Genomic DNA, 10,118 nt, shown 5'->3' with positions numbered 1-10,118 from the left:
GGTAGATTGACTGCAAAAATGGCTTCTATGCTTTTCCCCTCTGTCTTTTCTTTCACAATGTGACTTTGCAGGTCCCCCTGTAGAAAGGTTGATTCTACTTCCACATCCTTTGAAGTAGGTCTTGTAGTGTTTCTTGACTGACAAAATGTGGTGTAAAATGTTGATGTGTGAGTTCTAAGCAAAAGTCTCAAAAGGCCTTCCACGCTTCTACTCTCTCTCCCTCTTTCTGTTAGGCACCTACTTTCTCCTTATGAACAAGCTCAAGTTGGTCCAAATGGATGAGAAACCATGTGAAGCAAAGCCATTCAAGCCAAAAAGGCATAGCAGAGGCTCCAGAAATGTAAGAGGGCACAGCCAAGAAAAGCAGAGCTGCTCAGCTTAACACAACTGACTGCTGCTGCATAAATGATCCCTCCAAGCCCAGCTCAGACTACAAGAACTGTGCCATGTTACCAACAGAAAATACAAATTCGAGAAAAATAAATTAAATAAACAAATAAGTAAACATGTAATAGTGAAAAGTGAGAAAGAAATTTTTCACTATTTTCACATAAAGTGATATCTTCGCACAGTAAATTCAAACAAATCTACATTTAAACCAAAATTAACGAATTTATGTAGTTCATCAGACCAAAAAACAAAAACAAAAACAAAAAAAATCCATCCACACAAAGCAATATATATTGTTTTTAGCCGGTAAATCTTAAGGTAGTTTGTTTCACAGGGTGATTGTGGGAATACATAAACAAAAAAATCAGAATATTATAAACAAATTTATGCCAATAAATAGAAAAAAATAAATAAAATTCTAAGAAAAAACACAGATTTCCAAAACCGATAGAAGATATAAAAAACCCACTTAGAATGAAATTTAGAAACATATTAGAATTGAATCTAATTAAAACAATTATCTGAATAAAACTCCATATCCAGAAGAAACTCCATATGAAAACCTTAAACAAATAATAAATTATACCAGTCCTAAATAGCCACTTTTATAAACTGAGAATATGCCACATTATTTTTATGAGTCCAGCATAACCTTGATACCAACATCCTAAAAATATAATATCTTTCACGACTAGGTACAATGATAAACAAAATATTATCAAGAAAAATTTATCAATTAATAAAAATACAATGTATAATTTTAAAAAAATGAATTGATTCCAGGACTTCAAGGGTGGCTTAAAATTTTTAGATCAATTAATACAATTTTCTAAATTAACAAAAAAGGAGAATTATCATAATCATCTCAAAACCCATTTGTAATGTTAAATAACAGAAAACTAGAAATAAAATAGAATTTTCTTAGTCTGAAACAAGGCATTTATTTTAAAAATGAAAAGAAATATTAGATTTAATGGTGAAATAAGGGAAGATATACTACTTCTGTAATGAGATAAAGATATCTCCTATGACCCGTTAATAATTATCTGGCAAAGCCTGGCCTGTACAATAAGCCAAATAATTATATTGCAGAAATAAAAATCACCTTATGTGCAGACATGATTTTTTTTCATAGAAAATTAAAAAAAAATACCTCAAATTATCGGGATTAGTTAATTGAGCTGATCACTCTACTGGACATGAAACTAGTATAAAAATAAATTGTAGTTACATATATACTAGCAACAAACAATTAGAAAGTTTTTTTTTAATGATACCATTTATAAAGGCATGGATCTAATGAAGGCTAAGTCAAAACTTCAAGTAGAAAATAAACCATTGTTAAGAGATATTAGAACAGATAAAATAAATTGGAATATACTATATTTATGAATTAGAAGACAATTCTCTTGTATATATAGATGCAACATAGTCCCAATAAAAATGGTAGTGTTTTTTATAGGGGATGGGAAATGACAAGCTGATTCTAAAAGTTATGTAGAAACGCAAAGCAGGAAATAATAAAGTCAACCTCGAATAATTACAAATCAGATATTTTATACTATTAGCTAAAAATCGTCTTATAACACTTTACTAAGTAAACATTGTGGATTGAAACAAGGGTTGATATTCTGTTCTGACCACAGGAACAGAATACAGGGTTTACAAACAAACCCACAAAAATGGATAAACCTAATCTATGACGAGGGAGAAACTGTAGAGCCATAGAGGAAGCTTCATCTTCTCAATACATAATGCCTCCTAAACTGGACATATATATAAAAATAATGTTGGCACCTATGTCAGACCATATGCAAGATTTCATTTTAGATGGCTTGAATTTCTAAATATAAATAAAAAGTGCAAATGCTTTTGGAAGACTTTGAAGAAGAATTTTCCCAGCAAATTCTTAAAAAAAAAAAAAAAAGTCAAAATTTTTTTTGTAAATTCTGGAGGTACATGTACAGGCTTGTTACGTGGGTGTGTTGCATGATGTTGAGGTTTGCGGTCCAAATGATCCTGTGTCCCAGACAGTGAGGAGTCTACTCATCAGTATTTCAATCCTGTTAGTCCTTGTAATCTATTGTTCCATCTTTATGTCCATGAGTACCCAATGTTTAGTTTCCACTTTTAAATGAGACCATGTGTTGTTTGGTTTACTGTTCCTCTGTTAATTCACTTGGGATAACGGCTTCCAGCTGCATCCATGCTGTTGCCTCAAAATACATGATTTTGTTCTCTTTCATGGCAGCATAGGATTCTAAGATCTATATCTACCACATTTTTTAAATCCATTCCCCTTTTGATAATCACCTTGGTTGATTCCATGTCTTCACTATGGTGAACAGTGCTGTGATAAACATACAAGTGCATGTGTCCTTTTGATAAGAATTTATTTTCCTTTGTATATATAACCAGTAATGGGATTGCTGGGTAGAATGGTATTTGTCTTTTATGTTCTTTGAGAAATCTCCAAACTGCTTTCAACAGGTGCTAAACTAAATTACATCCCCATTAACAGTGTATAAGCATTCCCTTTCCTCTGTAGCCTCACAAGCCTCTGTTGTTTTTTCTTTTTAATAATAATCATTTCAGTGGTGTGAGATGTTATTTCACTTTGGCTTTTATTTGCATTTATCTGATGATTAGCGATGTTGAGCATTTTTTTCATATGTTTAGAAACTTAAACAATTCAACAAGCAAAAAACCAATAACCTCACTAAAAAGTGGGCAAAAGACATGAACAAACACTTCTCAAAAGATCACAGCAAATTTTGATGGTGTTCCATTTGTATCCCCCAGCCCTCATGTGAATACACCTACTCGTATTATGGACTGGTTCTGTGTGTGCAGATAACTTTTCACATCAAGCATTGAGCTTGTCTTCTCTGTGTCAGGATTTTCCCTGGCAATATCGCTTGAGGTAATGATTCTACTCCTGCTGTTTTGGTTCTTCTTGGTTAAGAACAATAATATTTGAATCAGCACACCGTCTATGTTTTACTGATATTATTTTCCAATTTTCCCAGTCAGTATAAGCTAATTAGCTTCATAAAGGTTTGTATTATAGCGGAACACACTATACTTCTTCTTCTTTTTTTTTTTTTTGAGACAGAGTCTCACTCTGTTGCCCAGGCTGGAGTGCAGTGGCGCCATCTCAGCTCACTGCAAGCTCCGCCTCCCAGGTTTACACCATTCTCCTGCCTCAGCCTCCCGAGTAGCTGGGACCACAGGCGCCCACCACCACACCCAGCTAATTTTTTGAAGTTTTTAGTAGAGATGGGGTTTCACTGTGTTAGCCAGGATGGTCTCGATCTCCTGACCTCGTGATCCACCCACCTCGGCCTCCCAAAGTGCTGGGATTACAGGTGTGAGCCACCGCGCCTGACCAGGAACACACTATACTTCTTAGGAAATATACTATTTATTGAATTCTGCAGAAAACAGATATTGTTGACTTTCCCCCTGTTGGTGATGATAAATTTGATTACTTCATTAAGGCAGTGACCACCAAATGTTCTCCATTATTTTTTAAAATATTTTTCAAAATGCAAATAATCTGGAAGTGACATTTAATGATCACATGAATCTTCTTCTCCAAAATAATTCCTCTTTAATTTTAGGTGAATGATAATTTTTGCCTGAGTCAATCATTTCATTAACCGTTGAAAAATGTCTTATTAAAAATAATTTATTAGCTAATGTTGTTCTGTAAAAACATTTTCCTCACCACTTGGGATTCACTGTATCTTCTCATTATACAAAGTAAATGTCTGGTTTCCATTTAATTATCAATATTTAGGGTAAGAAATTGGTGTTGCAACCACTTCTGAAGATGAATATTTGTTATGTTAATTTGCTTTTATTATTCTTGCTTTTTTTTTTTTTTTCTTTTGTTGTTTAGAAAATCATGGCTTTCTTTTTCTTATTCTTTGGGGGACAGGGTCTCACTCTATTGCACAGGCTAGAGTGTCGATCATAGCTCACTGCAGCTTTGAACGCCCAAACTTAAGCAGTCCTTCCACCTGAGGGTCCTGAAGAGCTTGGGACTTTTTATTTCTTCAACCTTTCCTTCTCTGTCTCTCCCTCCATTCTGTCCTTCTTTTATTCACTTGATTCTTTTTTTTAACTTTTAAGTTCAGGGGTACATGTGCAGGTTTGTTACATAGGTAAACTTGTCATGGGGGTGAGTTGCAGAGATTATTTTATCACCCAGGTATTAAGCCTAGTAACCATTAGTGATTTTTCCTGATCTCCCTCCTCTCACCCTCCACCCTCTTATAGGCCCCAGTGTGTGTTGTTCCCTTCTATGTGTCCATGTGTTCTCATCATTTAGCTATCACTTATAAGTGAAGACATGCAGTATTTGGTTTTCTGTTTGTATGTTTGTTGCTAGGGAGAACAGAATCCAGCTCCATCCATGCCCCTGCAAAAGACATTATCTCATTCCTTTTTATGGTTGCATAGTGTTCCTTGGTGTATATGTACCATATTTTCTTTATTCAATCTATCATTGATGGACATTTAGGTTGATTCCATGCATTTGCTTTTGTGAATATTGCTGCCATGAACATACATGTGCATGTGTCTTTACAGTATAATAGAATTATTTATATTCCTTTAGGTATATACCCAGTAATAGAATTGTTGAGTCAAATAGTATTTCTGCATTTAGGTCTTTGGGAAATCACCACACTGTCTTCCACAATGGTTGAACTGATTTACACTCCCACCAACATTGTATAAGTGTTTATTTTTCTCCACAATCTCGCCAGCATCTGTTTATTTTTTCTTTTTGCTTCTCAATAGTAGCCATTCTGACTGTTGTGAAATGGTATCACATTGTGGCTCTGGTTTGCCTTACTCTAATAAGCAATGATATTGAGCATTTTTTCATATGAGTTGGCTATATGTTTATCTTCTTTTGAAAAGTGTCTGTTCATGTCCTTTGCTCACATTTTTTTCTTGTAAATTTGAGTTCCTTGTAGATGCTGAATATTAGACCTTTGTCAAATGCATAGTTTGCAAAAATTTTCTCCAATTTTGTAGGCCGTTTACTAAGTTGATTCTTTTGTTTTGCAGAAGCTCTTTAGTTTGATTAGATCACAGTTGTCAATTTTTGCTTTTGTTGCAATTGCTTTTGGCATTTTCCTCATGAATCCTTTGTCTGTGCCTATGTCCTTAAAGGTATTGCTTTCCAGCGTTTCCATGGTTTGTGGTTTTAAATTTAAGTCTTCAACCCATCTTGAGTTAATTTTTGTATATGGTATAAGGAAGGTACCCAGTTTCAATCTTCTGCATATGACTAGCCGGTTGGTTATCTCAGCACCACTTATTGAATAGGGATTTCTTTTCCCATTGTTTGTTCTTATCAGATTTGTTGAAGATCAGATAGTTGTAGTGGTGCGGTCTTATTTCTGGGTTCTCAATTCTGTTTCATCCATCTATGTGTCTGTTTCTGCACCAGTACTATGTTGTTTTGGTTACTGTAGTCCTCTAGTATAGTTTGAAGTTGAGTAGTGTGATGCCTCCAGCATTGTTCTTTTTGCTTAGGATTGCTTTAGTTATTCATGCTTTTTTTTTTTTTTTAATCCCGTCTGAATTTTAAAATATTTTTTTCTGGTTCTGTGAAGAATGTCAATTGCAGTGTAATAGAAATAACATTGAATCCATAAATTACTTCGGGCAGTATGGCCATTTGAATGATTTTGAATCTGTGTCTAACTAAAATCTTGTATCCTTTGACCAATATCTTTCATCTCAATCTTCCACCTTCCCCCGATCCCTGGTAACCACCATGACACTCTCTGTTTCTGTAAGTTCAAAGTTTTTAGATTCCATGTATAAGTGACATCATACATTACTATCCTAGCTTATTTCACTTAGCATAATGTTCTTCATGTTTATCCATTCTGTTGCAAATTGCAGGATTTTCTTTTCTAAGCTAAATAATGTGTCATTTTTGTGTTCATGTGTATACATATACAAATGTATACAATATTTTCTTTTTACATTCATTGATTGATGTTAATTCCATATCTTGGCTGTTGGTAAACAATTTCATAATTAACATGAGAGTGCAGTTATCTCTTTGACATATTTTGTAAATATTATGAGTTAATATGAAAGTATCCAAATTAAATTAGTTATTACAGGTTGTTAATTTTCTTGAACTTATATTTGTATCTCTTTTCAATTACATTTAAAGTTTAATTCCTAACAATATTAATATAATTACTTGTTTGCTTTATCCTATAATATTTATAAAATGATTTGAAATTGTATTATCAACATAAATATGAACAGTAACCTAATAAGTAAGATGTAAGATTCTTTTGCAGATTATTAAATGTACTATGTTACTAATATCAGAATTTGATAAAAATCTGCTTCATGCAAGTGAGCACAGAAAAACAATCTGCAGAGAGAACAAATAAAAAGACAGTATAGAAAGAGAAGTGAAGATGTGAGACCATGTATCCCTAGATATCACAGAGAATATCCTTGGTTCCTTTTTGATTGATGTCTTTATGAGTCTTTGCTTCTAGATACCATGAGGCCTGTTGCTTGATTCATCTTTGGTTATTATGACGTATATTTTAATATATTAAATATTTTAAGAATGAATATTTAATAATAAAAATGTTAATATTCCACCATGACCATACTTTGTTTTTTTGTTTTCTTCACATGCTGTTTGTTTGCTTTTTTCTTGGAAGTAATAAATTCCTTGATAAATAAACAAATTCATTTAAAAGTTGATAAATCTAATGATTAGGGCTATGATAAAACTAGCACAAAGCTCACAAGTAGGATAAACCGGTATTAGGTTTATTTAACACTATATCAATATTATCCTTTAAAATATTAGACACTTCCTATTTTCCCACATGATCCAAGAAGTTATTTTCAAGGTTTACCTTGGCTCTTCGGTTTGAAGTAAGTTAATTACCAGAATTTTCTTCCTGCAAAAGATTTGGCCATTGAGGATATATCTTATGAGCAGAGGAGAATATTTTGGAAACTACACAATTGTGAAAAACTGTAGCTCAAATGCATTTGGCCTCTTACAGTTAATCCAAATAATTAAGAAATAAATATGCAAGAATCACTACAGGCATGAGCATCAAAATAGGTCTGTTTCTAATGATACCAACTTAGCAGCAGGAGTCATTGGAAAATGACCAGAAATTTTTTGCTCTTTACCGTTTTCAGAAGAATAGAACTCTCTCAGCATTAAGTTTTTCATGCCAGCCAAAGTGAAAAGAAGAAGCAAAGCTTTCCTATATTTACTTTATCCTATACCTATCTCATATAAGAATATTAGCAAAGTTTTCTCTCTGGATTATAAAAACAGAAATCTGGTTGTGGTAGATAAGTGAGAATCTATGTAAGAATATGTATAGTTATAGCAAAAATTAATTAGTTGCTGATTTATGAATTTTACATACAGTGTGTCTAGAACTTTTATAATAATCAGGACATTAATATTTTAGGAGTCAAATAACCCACATAAAACAAATCTATTTTCAATAACTTTTAGTACCTCACATGTTAACTTCTAATTGTTAATTTTACCTCAGTGTCCTACTAGGACTATTTCCTCATTTGTATGCAGTTGTATAAAGTTATTGGAATATTTTAGACTTGTATTTGAAGAAGTATTCTGTAGGATATTTTAAAATATGCATTGCTGAAAAGCAATTTAAAAGTACATGATAAGTGATACCTTTAAAATAAGTTTCAAGTTTTGATAGAAGCAAGTAGTTAGTGGCAAAAAAAATGACTTTCTATGACAATTTCAAAATTATATGTAAAACCATGGACAATAATATTAGCTGTTACCTGCACAAAATATGCCTTATTTCTCAAGTCCATCATTTATCTTTTATGGATCAATTTGTAACTTTATTCAATAAATTTTTTCCTTACTTTTAAACTGCTTACTTTACATTACCTTCTAGCAAATTGTGATGATATTGTTCAATCTTAAGGCAGATAGATTTAGAATTAGAGTATCCTCATAATGTTATATTTCACTATTAAATTTTATATTAGCACCATATATATATAAACTTTTTAAATAATGTAAAAAAGAACATTTTAATATATTAACTATACAGAGTATATAAAATATCATATGATTGATATGAGATTGATTATTTTTAAAGGAAATAACTATTTCATTGATAGAAAGAAGCAAATTGTATAGAGTCATTTTAGGATTAAGCACCTGCAATATATTCTGATATCCAAGAACAGAACTAGGCTGAAGCTAAAATGAAGCCTTGTGTGATCATTTTCAGCATTATAATTTTCTGCAAAATTTGAGTGATTTGCAAAACTGTGATAGATTTCCCTGAATAGGATGGTGGCAAAGGCTTTGTAGATTCAAAAATAGTTTTGCTGAGGCAATGAGAAGTAATATACTATCATATGAGAAGTTGGTTTACCAAGCTAAAAAAAAAAAAAAAAAAAAAAAGCTGAGAAAAATTTTGCCTCTAAACATTGCAAAGTTCTACTTCCCTTATTTTTTATTATTATTTTTCATTTTGCTTTTAATATCTCTCTACTGAGGAAAAATATAATTGTATTTGCAATTCAATAATAAATGTTGTCACTAAACAATAATAATTTTATGAATGTAGTTATAAAAATTGTGAGTTTGTATTTCTGGAATGATTTGACAATGTTTCTAAACTGAAATATATAAATGTAGTCATCATTTAGCTTTCGCTTATACATGAGATCATGCAGTATTTGGTTTTCTCTTCTTGTGTCACTTTGTTAAGGATAATAACCTCCGTTATCCTTATTTAGGATATCTGGATGATGAAAAATTCTGTACAACAAACCACCATTACACAAGTTCACCTATGTAACAAACCTGTACATGTGTCCCTGAACTTAAAAGTTAAAAAAAAAGAAACTAAATTAAGAACAATATTTTTAGATGCTGGGCTTTTGAATATTTAACATAAGGCAATATCTCATAAGCATGTTTGCACCTTATCTGAAGTAATATTACCCTCTGTTTTTGCTAACCTTGAAAAAGTTACTTCATGTAAAATTTAATATTTGTAGTTGTTTTTTATAGGATGATAAGGCTCCTATCATAAGAATATCAGCTACTTCATCATGGCCAGAACCAGAAGTCTCAAGTACAGGTAAATCATAACTTTCTTCAAAAGTTTATAGCTTAAACTATTTCTAACTTTTTTTTATAATTGTAATATCTCATTTGAAAACTTTGAGTTCTGATATCTTGCTTGTTTTTTTTTTTTTTTTTTTCCCTACAATTCTTAGAAATTGTAGAAGGGAGCACAAGCTTCCCAACTGAACTAGAATTTCCATAAATAGCAAAGACTCTGAGCAAAACTTATGCCTTAACTCATTTAACTGTAGACCCAGTTGAAGCTTTCAGTCAATTATGGTTTTAATTTAAAGTAATAAAAATAACGTCTTCCTAAAACTTAAATTGAGGCAATTAAATATTTTGTGTCAGTTCTAGAATGATCATGAGATGTCATAATACTTGATCACTGACAATAGACACTGAATTTACATGTAAAACTTAGAGGTAAAAGCCTTCATATCCCATGATGTGTTCCCTCAGCCGTGAAACTGAGACTCTTTAGAAACTGCAGTATAGAGATTTTGTGCTTATTAAGGAAGGCCAAAGTGTGATGATCTAATGAAATGTGACCAGTTTAGAGGGGAAACAGTCA

The 10,118-nt window shown here is 32.1% G+C and overlaps 1 long non-coding RNA gene across 1 annotated transcript in view; it reads right to left on the bottom strand.

Annotated features, from left to right (window-relative positions):
- Positions 1 to 686: 686 nt before the first annotated feature.
- The window catches only part of LOC117098013, a 28,441-nt gene continuing 19,009 nt past the window's right edge, over positions 687 to 10,118 (bottom strand). Inside the window, exons 4-5 of the long non-coding RNA XR_004443139.1 lie at positions 7,311 to 7,355; positions 687 to 3,328 (exon numbers count right to left, since the gene is read on the bottom strand). This is a non-coding gene — a long non-coding RNA (uncharacterized LOC117098013). The remainder of the gene's footprint in view (positions 3,329 to 7,310; positions 7,356 to 10,118) is intronic.

The sequence above is a fragment of the Trachypithecus francoisi genome, unplaced genomic scaffold (genome assembly GCF_009764315.1).
Source record: "Trachypithecus francoisi isolate TF-2019V2 unplaced genomic scaffold, Tfra_2.0 Lachesis_group15, whole genome shotgun sequence".
NCBI classification, from domain to species: domain Eukaryota; kingdom Metazoa; phylum Chordata; class Mammalia; order Primates; family Cercopithecidae; genus Trachypithecus; species Trachypithecus francoisi.
Note: the sequence above shows the minus strand (reverse complement) of the source record. Positions and strands in the feature narration are given on the sequence as shown.